Consider the following 12,892-nt stretch of genomic DNA (forward strand, 5'->3'; position numbering starts at 1 on the left):
ATGGCTGGCTAGGATATTTCAGATGGCAGTTTAGAGTGAATCACCAATCTGTGGGTCTGGGATGACATATACGCTAGACCAGGTTTCCTTACGAAAGGACATTAGTGAACCATAGGTATTTTTTCTCGCATTCCGGTAGTTTCATGGTCATTATTACTAATAATATGTGATATATGTAAGTGTATTTGTGTGTGTGTGTGTGAATGTGTGTGTGTGTGAATGTGTGTGTGCGCGCGTGAGTGTGTGTGCGCGTGAGTGTGTGTGCGCGTGAGTATGTGCGCGTGTGAGTATGTGCGCGCGTGAGTGTGTGTGCGCGTGAGTGTGTGTGCGCGTGTGTGTGAGCATGCTTGTGAGGGTGCGTGTGAGTTTGAGTGAGTGTGTGCGTGAGTGTGTGAGCATGTGTGTGCATGTGTGAACTTCTGTGTGAGCATGTCTGTGAGTGTGTTTGTGTGTGCATGAGTAAGTGTGTGTGAGCGTGTGTGAGAGTGTGTGTGAGCTTGTGTGTGAGTGTGTGTGCGTGTGCGTGGGTGTGAGCATATGTGTGCATGAACGTGTGTGTGAATGTGTGTGTGAGCGTCAGTGTGAGCATGTGTGTGTGAGCATGTTCGTGTGCTCAGCATATGTGTGAGCAAGTGTGCGTAAGTGTGTGAGCTTGTGTGTGAGCATGTGTGTGAGCATGTGTGTGTGTTTGTTTGTGCGTGAGTGTGAGTGTATGTGAGCTTGTATGTGAGTGTGTGTGCGTGAGTGGGAGTGTGTGTGTGAGCGTGTGTGAGAGTGTGTGTGAGTGTGCATGCGTGTGAGTGTGCATGTGGGTGCGTGTGTGTGAGCATGTGTATGAGTGTGAGTGTGAGTGTGAGTGCGTGTGCGAGTGTGAGCGTGTGTGCATGAACGTGTGTGTGAATGTGTGTGTGAGCGTCAGTGTGAGCACGTTTGGGTGAGCATGTCTGTGTGCGTGAGCGTGTGTGTGAGCGTGTGTGTGAGCGTGAACGCGTGCGGGAGCGAGTGTGTGTATGTGTGAGCGTGTGTGTGAGCATACGTGTGAGTGTGCATGCGTGTGAGTGTGCATGTGTGTGCGTGTGTGTGAGCATGTGTATGAGTGTGAGTGTGAGTGTGAGTGCGTGTGCGAGTGCGAGTGCAACTGTGAGTGAGTGTGTGAATGTATGATTGTGTGTGAGCGTTTGTGAGAGTGTGTGTGTTTGATTGTGTGAGTGTGTATGTGCGAGTGTGTGTGTGCATGAGTTTGTGTGAGCGTGCTTGTGTGCGTTTGAGTGAGTGTGTTTTTGTGAGTGTGTGAGCATATTTGTGCGTGTGTGCATATGTGTGTGTGTGTTTGCGTAAGTGTGAGTGCGTGTGAGCATGTGTGTGTGTATGTGTGCATGAGCGTAAGTGTGAACCAGTTTGTGTGCGTGTGTGAGCATGTGCATGTTTGTGTTTGTGTGAGCGTATGTGAACCTGTTGTATGTGTGTGAGCGTGTGTGTGAGCTTCTGTGTGTGTGTATGCGTGAGTGTGAGTGTGTGTCAGTGCGTGTGTGAGTGCGTGTGTATGTGTGTGTGCGAGTGTGAGTATGTGTATGAGTGTGAGTATATGTTTATGAGAGTGAATGTGTGTGTGTCAGAGTGTGTGAGTGTGTGTGTGAGTGTGAGTGTGTGTGTGTGTGTGTATGAGTATGTGTGTGAGTGCGTGTACGTTTGCGCGAGTGCGTTTGTGTGTTTGATTGTGTGAGCGAGTATGTGCATGTGTGAGCGTGTGTTTGAGCATAGAAACATAGAAATTTACAGCGCAGAAGGCGGCCATTTCGGCCCATCATGTCTGCACTGGCTGACAAAGAGCCGCACGGCCTTTGGTCAGCAGCTCTAAAGGTTATATATAAACCTATGAACAATGACGGAAAGGCAAAGAGCACCCAGCCCAACCAGTCCACCCCACAGAACTGTAACAACCCTTACACTAAAAACATCGACACTCCACCCGAACCGGAGCCATGTGATCTCCAGGGAGAGGCGAAAACCATAAGAACACCCAGGTCAAGGTATGGCGAAAAAAATCTGGCAAAATTCCTCTGCAACCCATCCAGGCGATCGAAACCAATCCAGGAGATCACCCTGGCTGTATTCTATTGCGTGCAGTAGTTACTATTATATCTGCGCCGCCCAACAAAATGTCATCCAATCTAATCCCAATTAGCAGCTCTAGGTCCGTAACCCTGTAGTTAATGGCACTTTAAGTGCCCATCAAACCATCCCTTAACAGTGGTGAGGGTTTCTGCATCCATCACTCTTTCAGGCAGTGAATTACAAATCCCCACAACTCTCTGCGAAAAGAAGACCCCACCCCCCTCAAATCCTCTCTAAACCTTCCAACAACCACCTTAAAATTATAGCCCCCTCCACCGGAATTAGACCCTTGCTACCCACTATATCCAGGCCCCTCAATATTTTGCACGCCCCGATAAGGTCTCCTCGCAACCTCCTCTTTTCCAATGACAAGAGGTGACATGATAGGTCCAAGTCAGCATGGATTTGTGAAAGGGAAATCATGCTTGACAAATCTTCTGGAATTTTTTGAGGATGTTTCCAGTAGAGTGGACAAGGGAGAACCAGTTGATGTGGTATATTTGGACTTTCAGAAGGCGTTCGACAAGGTCCCATACAAGAGGTTGATGTGCAAAGTTAGAGCACATGGGATTGGGGGTAGTGTGCTGACATGGATTGAGAACTGGTTGTCAGACAGGAAGCAAAGAGTAGGAGTAAATGGGTACTTTTCAGAATGGCAGGCAGTGACTAGTGGGGTACCGCAAGGTTCTGTGCTGGGGCCCCAGCTGTTTACACTGTACATTAATGATTTAGATGAGGGGATTAAATGTAGTATCTCCAAATTTGCGGATGACACTAAGTTGGGTGGCAGTGTGAGCTGCGAGGAGGATGCTGTGAGGCTGCAGAGCGACTTGGATAGGTTAGGTGAGTGGGCAAATGCATGGCAGATGAAGTATAATGTGGATAAATGTGAGGTTATCCACATTGGTGGTAAAAACAGAGAGACAGACTATTATCTGAATGGTGACAGATTAGGAAAAGGGGAGGTGCAAAGAGACCTGGGTGTCGTGGTACATCAGTCATTGAAGGTTGGCATGCAGGTGCAGCAGGCGGTTAAGAAAGCAAATGGCATGTTGGCCTTCATAGCAAGGGGATTTGAGTACAGGGGCAGGGAGGTGTTGCTACAGTTGTACAGGGCATTGGTGAGGCCACACCTGGAATATTGTGTACAGTTTTGGTCTCCTAACCTGTGGAAGGACATTCTTGCTATTGAGGGAGTGCAGCGAAGGTTCACCAGACTGATTCCCGGGATGGCGGGACTGACCTATCAAGAAAGACTGGATCAACTGAGCTTGTATTCACTGGAGTTCAGAAGAATGAGAGGGGACCTCGTAGAAACATTTAAAATTCTGACGGGGTTAGACAGGTTAGATGCAGGAAGAATGTTCCCAATGTTGGGGAAGTCCAGAACCAGAGGTCACAGTCTTAGGATAAGGGGTAAGCCATTTAGGACCGAGATGCGGAGGAACTTCTTCACCCAGAGAGTGGTGAACCTGTGGAATTCTCTACCACAGAAAGTTGTTGAGGCCAATTCACTAAATATATTCAAAAAAGAGTTAGATGAGGTCTTTACTACTCGGGGGATCAAGGGGTATGGCGAGAAAGCAGGAATGGGGTACTGAAGTTGAATGTTCAGCCATGAACTCATTGAATGGCGGTGCAGGCTAGAAGGGCCGAATGGCCTACTCCTGCACCTATTTTCTATGTTTCTATCCAATCTGTCCTCATAACTAAGACTCTACATTCCAGGCAGCATCCTAATAAATCTCTTCTGCATCATATCTAGTGCAATCACGTCCTTCCTATAATACGGCGAACAAAACTGTACGCAGTACTCCAGCTGTGTCCTAACCAAAGTTTTATACAATTTACGTATCACCTCCCTGCGTGTATATGCCATGCCTTGGCCAATAAAGGCAAGCATTCCATATGCCTTCTTAACTACCGTATCCATCTAGCCTGCTACTTTCAAGGATCTGTGGACAAGCACTCCAAGGTCCCTTTGTTCATCTACACTATTAAGTGGCCTAGCGCTTAATGTGTATACCCTTTCCATATTAGCCCACCCAAAGTGCATCACCTCACATTTCTCTGAATTAAATTCCAAATGGCACTGCTCTGCCCACCTGACCTGTAGATTGATATCCTCTTGCAGCCCTTGACATTCCTATTCATTACTAAGCACACGGCCAATTTTAGTGACATCTGAAAACTGCTTAATCTTACTCCCTATATTCACATCTAAATCATTGATATATGCCACAAAAAGCAAGGGTCCCAGTACTGAGCCCTGCACAACTCCAGTGTAAATATCCTTTCAATCCCCAAAACATCGATCAATTATTACACTTTGCTTCCTATCTCCAAGCCAATTTTGGATCCAACTTGCCACTTTGCCATGGCTCCCACGGGCTTTAAACATCAGTCTACCATGTGGAATATTATCAAATGACTTGCTAAAGTCCATATATACTACGTCGTACGCTCTACCCTCATCGAACCTCTTGGTTAACTCCTCAAAAAATTCAACCAGTTTAGTCAAACACGATCTTCCCTGAACAATTCCGTGCTGACTATCCCTAATTAATTCTTGCCGATCCAAATGCAGAATTATTCTGTCTTTCAGGATTTTTGCGAATAATTTTCCCACCACTGAGGTTAGGCTAATAGGCCTGTAATTACGCGGCCTATCCCTTTTTCCCCTTCTTAAACAAGGGTACAGCATTAGCAGTCCTCCAAACCTTCGGCACCATGCCCATATCAAAACAGGACAGGAAAATGAATGTTAAGGCCTCTGCTATTTCCTCTTTTACTTCGCTCAACTATCAGGGATGTATTTCATCTGGGCCTGGGAAATGATCTACTTTGAAAGCTGCTAAACCCCTTAATACTGCCTCTCTCACTATATTTATTTAATCCTGAATATCACACTCCTCTATAGAAGCAGCTGTATTCCCTCTTTCCTTTGTGAAAACAGAGGCAAGGTATTTGTTAAGATCCCTAACAACATCTTCCGCCTCCACACAAAAATTGCCCTCATGGTCTCGAATAGGCGCCATCCTTTCATTAGTTACCCTCTTACTCTTAATATATTCATAGAACATCTAAGCGTTTCCTTAATTTTACTGGCCAAGAATTTATAGTGTTCTCTTTCTTAGCATTCCTAATATCCTTTTTGAACATTGACTCTTAAATTTCTATGTCTTCTAAAGATTCTAAAGTGTTTAGCCGTTGATATGTGACATGTGTTTGATTGCGTGTATGTGTGTGTGTTTGTGTGCATGAGTTTGTGTGAGAGTGTTTGTATGTGTTTGTGTGAGTGTGTGTTTGTGTGAGCGTGTGTTTGTGTGAGCGTGTGTGTGTGTGTGCGTGAGCATAATTGTGAACCAGTGTGTGTGCGTGTGTGAGCGTGTATGTGTGTGAGTGTGTGTGCGTTTGCGTTTGTGTGTGTGAGTGAGTGTGAGTGTGTGTCAGCGTGTGTCTGTGTGTATGTGTGTATGTGTGTGTGTGTGTGAGCGTATGTGTGTGCGTGAGGGAGTGTATGAGCGAGTGCGTGTATGTGTGTGAGGGCATGTGCATGAGTGTGTGTGTTTGTGTGTGTGAGCGAGTGTGAGAGTGTGTATGCAGTGCATGTGTGAGTGTGCGTGTGAGTGCGTGTGTGTGAGTATGGTGTGTGCGTGATTGTGTGTGTGTGTGTGAGCGAGTGTGAGAGTGTATACGCAGTGCATGTGTGAGCGTGTGTATGAGTGTGAGTGTGTTTGTGTGCATGATTGTGAGAGTGAGTGTTCGTGTGTGTGCTTGAGTGTATGTGTGAGCCAGTGTGTGCGCATGTGTGAGCGTGTTTGTGAGCATATGTGTGAGTGTATGTGCCTTTATGCGAATGAGTGTGTGTGTGTGAGCGTGTGTGTGAGCGTGTATGTGAGCATGTGTGTGAGTGTGTGTGTGCATGTCTGTGAGTGCGCGAGAGCATGTGTGTGAGCGTGTGTGTGTGAGCGTGTGTGTGTGCGTGAACGTGTGTGTATGTTAACGACTGTGCATGCGCAGTGCGTATGAGTGCATGTGAGTGTATGTGTGTGTGTGTGAGCGTGTGTCTGTGCGCGTTAGCGTGTGGGAATGTGAGCGGGTCTTTGGGTGTGTGTGACTGTGATTGTATGTATGACTGTGTGTGTGTGTATATATGAGCGCATGCGCATGCGAGCTTGTGTGTGTATGAGTTTGTGTGAATTGGCCGCCGCTCGCTGCTTTTTTTATAGCCATGACCTGCCACAGAAGGTCTCTCACAGGTCGGGGACGTGATACCAAGTAAAGCTCACTCCAAACTGTCCCACCAGCAGGTACAGACAGGTTAGATACAGATTAAATCTCCCTCTACACTGCCCTATCCAACTCAGAGGGCAGGTGCAGCACCAGTTAGATATAGAGTAAAGCTCTCTCGACTGTCCCCATCAAACACTGCCATGGACAGTTTGGCTGCATGCCACTCTAGAGAACAACGGGAGCTGGTGCTGGAGAGCAACGGCAATGAAGTCACCGACGGGATTGACTGTCACCATAATCCAGGTCGCTGATTTGAGCGTGGGCAGGTACAGCTAGGTAGGAGCGGTGAGATTAGGGCACAGGAGCGGCGAAGTGATTGGGGCGCAGAAGAGGCATGGGTTCGGGCCAGCAGAGGCGAGGGCCCCGGGTTAGCACAGCCAGCCCACACTGTGATATGTATGTGCAATAGCTCCGTGCAGCACAGCTGGTCTCCAGTCGTCTTGGTTAATCCTTGCCACTGGATCAAGTCCTCGCGTTGTCAAGCCCAGTGTGTTAGCTGTTGTGCAACGGTTAAAAAATCAGTGCACAGATATCTTCTACCTTTCTATATCAGCTCCCTGATTGTAACACCTGTGAACCCATCCCTTTTTGGTGGACGAAAGTCATCCTCGATACGAGGGCCCATTTAAGAAGAAATACTGACACGAGATTGGTTTTCAGTTATATAATTAACTGAATTTAAATCGTCAAGTTGCTGTGGTGAGATTTAATTCACGACATAGTTATTAGTTCAGACCTCTGGATTATTAGCCCAGTGACGTAACCATTATGCCACCATACCCGCTGCTTGTCCGACATCCTGTTCTGGATGAGCAGACATTTTCTGCAATTAACGATTGACAAACTGAAGAAGATAGGCTCTGAAATCCCGATTCCTTCTCCTGTGGGCGTTCGACTTAATTCGAGAGAAAAGATGCAAACTAAGCTTTTGCTGCTGCGCCCACCAGAGATCCCCGTCCAGAGGCCTACTCTCACTGTAAATCAGAGCGCCTGCACATCCGCCGGAATGTAGAGCTAGCGCTGGAGGCACGTGGCACAAGGCAGCCAATCCAGAAAGTATTTTCTCGTTCATATTAATGGGAACTCCGTAAGTAGGAGTTCTCATTATTATGATTGAGAAACATATCCACAACACCAAAACACCAATAATAAATAGAAAGAAAACATCGCATATTTAACATTAATTTAAATTAATTTAAATAAATGACTTAGAAACAATAAACATTATCCGATTTTTTAAATTATGGTTTAAAATTAACTTACCTGAGTGAGCACGGTTTTTAACAGGAAAATATGTTTTTTTGATTAGATTTTTTAATTTTTTCTATGTTCTAAAACTCATGCTGGTAAAAGTAGGCAAAGCACCTGCTTTTAGCAGGCGCAAGCGGTTTAAGGACATTCGCTGTGCAAGGGATAGGCGAATACAGCAACCTTACCCATTCGAAGGTCCTTGCTGCCGAGATGTGTTCAATAGATACCAGAACTTAACAGATCGGTAAAGCCAGTTTCCGGTGCATTCGCATCGCGTGCCAAAAAATTGGCTTTTGTGATGCCTTTCTGGGTCCGTGAACTCTCCATACGGACCTGGGAGGCCGGGATTTCAGGGACATTGTCTTTGGTCCCCGCCACAAACTCTTTTCCCTAGCCACTGAATCCAGCCCACCGTGACATCTGTCTGAGCCCGAACCACACTTATAGCAAACTTGTGTGACATATTTGACCATGGAATGTGCTTTACGACCACATATTCATGGTATAACCAAGAACGCCTATTTGCACCTCCATAACATAGCCCGTCTCCGACCTTGCCTCAGCTCATCCGCTGCTGAAACCCTTATCCGTGACTTTTCTACCTGTAGACTTGACGATACCAATGAACTCCTGCTGGCGGCCCACGTTCTACCCCACGTACACTTGAAGTCATTCAAAACTCGGCTGACCGTGTGCTCGCTCCCACTATAATCCGATCGCACATCACCCTGTGCTCGCTGATGTACATTGGCTCCCCGTTAATTAACATCTCGATTTCAAAATTACCATCCTTGTTTTCTAATCCCTCCATGACTTTGCCGCTCGCTATCTCTATAATCTCCTCCAGTCCCATAACCCCCGGCCTCCCCGAGAAATCTGCACTCCTTTAATTCTGTCCTCTTAAGAATCCCTGATTGAAATCTTTTAACCACCAGTGGACATGCTTTCTGTTGGCTCTGCCCTATAATCTTGAACTCATTGCCTAAACCTCTCCGCCTCTCTACCTCTCTTCCGTCCTTTAAGGCAAGCCTTAAAACCTAACTCTTTGACAAAGTTTTTGGTCACCGACACTAATCCTTCTTATGTGGCTCTGTGTCAAAATCTTTATCTTATAATACAACTGTTAAGCGCCTTCCGTCGTTTTACCACGTTAAAGGCGCTATATAAATGCAAGTTGTTGTTGTTGTGAGCGGCAGTGCAGAGTCTGCCTTCTTTATTCTAGCTGTAATATATTACATATTGCAGACACACATATGTGTCAGTTGTGCAGTAACATTTGATGGAAAATTGTAAGAAATGGCGCAATAGCATGAACACATTTCGTTCTTCTGTTTCTGCATCCGGTTGCAATTGTTGTATGGTCGGACTCCAATGAGAGAATGTTTTCCACCGGTTTCAAACTAGGTTTCTGAGTGGACGCCGTTACAGTAATAGTCCAATTTTCCTCACCATTATTGTTCAATTTTCTACAAAACCGTTACAAAATATTTAACTGTCCAAATATTTTTCAGTCTGCATTTCAATGATTGCAGTGGAAAAAGCGACCCTAAGACTGATTATTACTTCTGACTACAATTCTTGCTATTGGGCTCAAACAGAACCTGTCATTCACACGTCATGTGCAATTTAAACTAACGCCTCCAGATGCATCACCAAAGTCTATGTCCCCTTAACTGATTGAAAAAGTTTGCATATTACCACTTGTGGGTCAGCCATATCATACAATACCAGCTCTCCAGGTCTACCTGCAATCCCATTATACTGCAGAATGAACTCCGATTCTCTAAACATATTCTTGCAGCTTCTTTCTGTCTTTAACCCACTAAATCGTAGCTTATGGAAAGTTTTAAGAAATGGCGCAATATCTTCAACACATTTCGTTTTTCTGTTTCTGTGCCTGATTGCGATGTTGTGCAATTGTTGTGTGGTCGGACTCCACGGAAGAATGTTTCCGTCGGTTTCAGACTAGGTTTTCGGTTAAGATAAGGTTCCTTCCCACGGCACCTTCCCATGCAAGCGTAGTTGATGCAACTCCTGTGCTATTATCTCCTCCCTTCCAACTTTACAGGGCAGCAAACACTTCATACAGGTGATACAGAGATTTACTTGCACATGTTACAATTCAGCATCCTGTATTCGCTGCTCACGATGTATTCTCATCTACATTGGAGCAACCAAACGCAGATTGGGTGATCGCTTTGCAGAACATATCAGTTAAGTTTGTGAATCTAATCCCCAGCCTCCTGTCACGCGTCACTTTAATTCTCCGCTCCACTCCTTCTCACATCTCTCACTCCTCGGCCTCCTACATTGTTACAACAAATCTCAATGTAAATTCGAGGAACAGCAACTTTCGATCAGGCACTTTATTGCCACCCGGACTCAACATCGAGTTCTACAATTTCAGACCATAGAGCCTGCCCCTTTTTTTTGCACATTGCACCTGTTGATGACTCTGCCATTCCCATTTACACCTCTTCTAGACTCATCTTTTGTTTATTTACTAGTATCATTACTTTTTGCTTAGCGTTATCATCCCTTTTGTCTTTTAATCTCTACTGCCTTCCATACTATCACAGAAATTTCCCTTTGTTCTTTTGTCCCATTCCCCTTTCCCTACGTTGAAAATTGCTTAAAAATCGGCTACATCTTTAACTTTTTACAGTTCTGACCAAGGGTCACATACCTGAAACGTTACCTCTGTTTCTCTCTCCACAAATTCTGCCTGATCTGCTGAGTATTTCTAGCATTTTCCTTTTTTAATAACAGGTTAACATACACTGGGTCCAATTAGCCTCCCACCCTCAATGATATTTCAGCAAACAGGGTCTATTACTGAGACCGTTTGACATAATTTCATCACCGTGTTATCTTTCAACACGTCAAAATACATATTAAACAGATTCTGGATGTAAAGTTACCCGAAGTCATATCAGGTACCGATTTCTAATAACAGTTCCAGTATCTATGTAGACCCAGCAGTATTTTAGCACTACGCATGCGTTGAATGGGTTCCTATTTTAATAAAGGATTGCCTAGCCGGCGTACATTGCTGATATCATTGTTATTTTGTCGGTGCTTATGAATTTTGATGGTCCGCTCTGCGTGGCCCAAAAGGTACTAACTTTCTAAGCATTTGCTTGAATCATTGATCATACTGCAATACAATGAATCCATTCCGACCATCATGGCTGTGTTGTGTCTTTGAAAAATCTCTTCAATTAGCCACACCTCACTGCTCTTTCTCGGTAGCTCTGCGATTTATTGCTTTCAGTATATCCACTATCCTTTAGAGAGTTACTATTGAATTCGCTTCCAGCACCCTTTCAGCCAATGCATTCCCGATCATAACAACTCATTGAGTAAAATAAAATCGTCTCATCGCTCACCTTGATTTTTTGAAAATTATCTTAGATCTGTGTCCTTTGACGTGCGAGTGGAAACACTCCATTCCAATCTACTCTATTAGATTCCCCCAGAATATTGAACGCATACATTAAATTTCACCTAATATTCTTTCTCTATTGAGTACAATCCCCACATCGCAAGTGACTCTACATAACTGAAGTCCTTCGTTTTGCAAATAAGTCCCTCTGCTCCATCCCCAAATCCTTCAAATCCCTTTTAAATTGTGGTGCCCAGAATTGGACATAATACTTTAGCTGAGGTCTATCCAGTGATTATTGAACATTCATCACCCCTTCTCTGCTTGCTCAAAATATGCCATTAATTATTAAGCAAAGCACAGCGTATATTTTTTTTTAATTGTCCCCGTCAAACTTGTTTAAGATCTTCTATCATTCAGCTGAATTTTTCTCCTTAGAAAGTTTACAGAATTCTAGAAGTTTACAGCACCCAAAGTGGGAGATACAGGTCACTGACATTGTTCAGCCATCTGGAAGAAATCGCACTCTCATGCTGTTTTTCCATAGTCCTGCTGAAAACGTCTATGAAGTAACGCTTAACACTGAACAGAGACGAAATGTTCTCTCCCTCAAATGCTAATTGTGTCAAATAACTAACATCTGCAACAATCCTCTGACCATAGGAGTTAATCGTAAACCCTCTACTCATTGTCCATCAACCTCCCCTCTTCTGCTCCAGGGAAAGCTCATAGATGAACTGTAACTCGAGACATAATACAGTCGAACATTAAAACTATTAAATCAGCAAGGACACGCCTGTCTCTCAGAATCTGACTGATATTTTCTATCTATCTATCTATCTAACTATCTATCTATCTTTCTATTTTTCTATCCATCCATCCATCTATCCATCCATGCATCTTTCCCTCTTTCTCTCTCTCTCATATGAGAGAGAGAGAAAAAGAGAAAGATGCATGGATATGCATATATATACATCAACTATATATCAGTTCATCTATTTATCAGTTCATCTATTTATCTACTATGTTGTCGATTCTGCTTCTCAGTAAGAACAAAAGTGCTAGATATTAAATGAATCGTCTTTTGGCATGTTTTCATTTGCTGAAGACATCCTAGTGCCTGTTATAGGACCACTCTAAAAATTGAGTGTTCCTGAGCGGAGATGATGACTGCGGCCGTTATGCGTAAGGTACGTTTTTCTATTGGATCACATGGCCCTAGGAGGCAAAGTAGTCTGCATCCCGGCTGCCCTGTGCTCCATCTGGTAGCTTCCAGCTGGGATTGCATGGAGCCCTGATGGCGTTTACATCTTTTGCTCTATTAGCCAATATGAGTTCCACAGCTGCAGTGTATCTTAACTTTAAATACTGGTAAATGGTAAAAATATTCGCCCTGAAATTTTAGTTTGGCCTTCCCGCGAGCATTTTAGAGAAAAAATAGGCACCTACCTTAAGCTGGTACCCACGTTGGACCTTCCAATGCTGTGGCCTCCTTCAACTGCGATTCGCAGCGAGTGCACGTCAATGCGTGCACAGCCCCTGAGCTGGACTCTGGGCAGCCAATCAGCTACCGTATCACAGTAATAGGAGTTCTGCAGTGTCTTAAACTCCTATTACTATGATTATGATAGAGCCCAAAACACCCAAAACACTAATTAAAAAATAGAAAATATTTAGACTATATTCATTTAAATTAAAGTTATTAATGTCTTAAAAAAAATAATTTCGCGATTTGTTTAAAATTTTTTAGAAATAAATCTACCTTTGTGGGGAGGGTTTTTAATGATAATATATGTTTTAATAACTTTAGTTTTGTATGTTTTTGTGTTTTTTACAACATTTGCA

The 12,892-nt window shown here is 44.2% G+C and overlaps 1 protein-coding gene across 1 annotated transcript in view; it reads right to left on the reverse strand.

The window, feature by feature from the left end:
• The window catches only part of LOC139247338 (killer cell immunoglobulin-like receptor 3DL1), a 91,222-nt gene extending 78,671 nt beyond the window's left edge, over nucleotides 1-12,551 (reverse strand). Inside the window, exon 1 of the mRNA XM_070871616.1 lies at nucleotides 12,497-12,551. The gene's annotated coding sequence lies outside the window, so the exon portion shown is untranslated. The remainder of the gene's footprint in view (nucleotides 1-12,496) is intronic.
• Nucleotides 12,552-12,892: the final 341 nt, after the last annotated feature.

Source organism: Pristiophorus japonicus, unplaced genomic scaffold, assembly GCF_044704955.1.
Source record: "Pristiophorus japonicus isolate sPriJap1 unplaced genomic scaffold, sPriJap1.hap1 HAP1_SCAFFOLD_270, whole genome shotgun sequence".
NCBI lineage: Eukaryota > Metazoa > Chordata > Chondrichthyes > Pristiophoridae > Pristiophorus > Pristiophorus japonicus.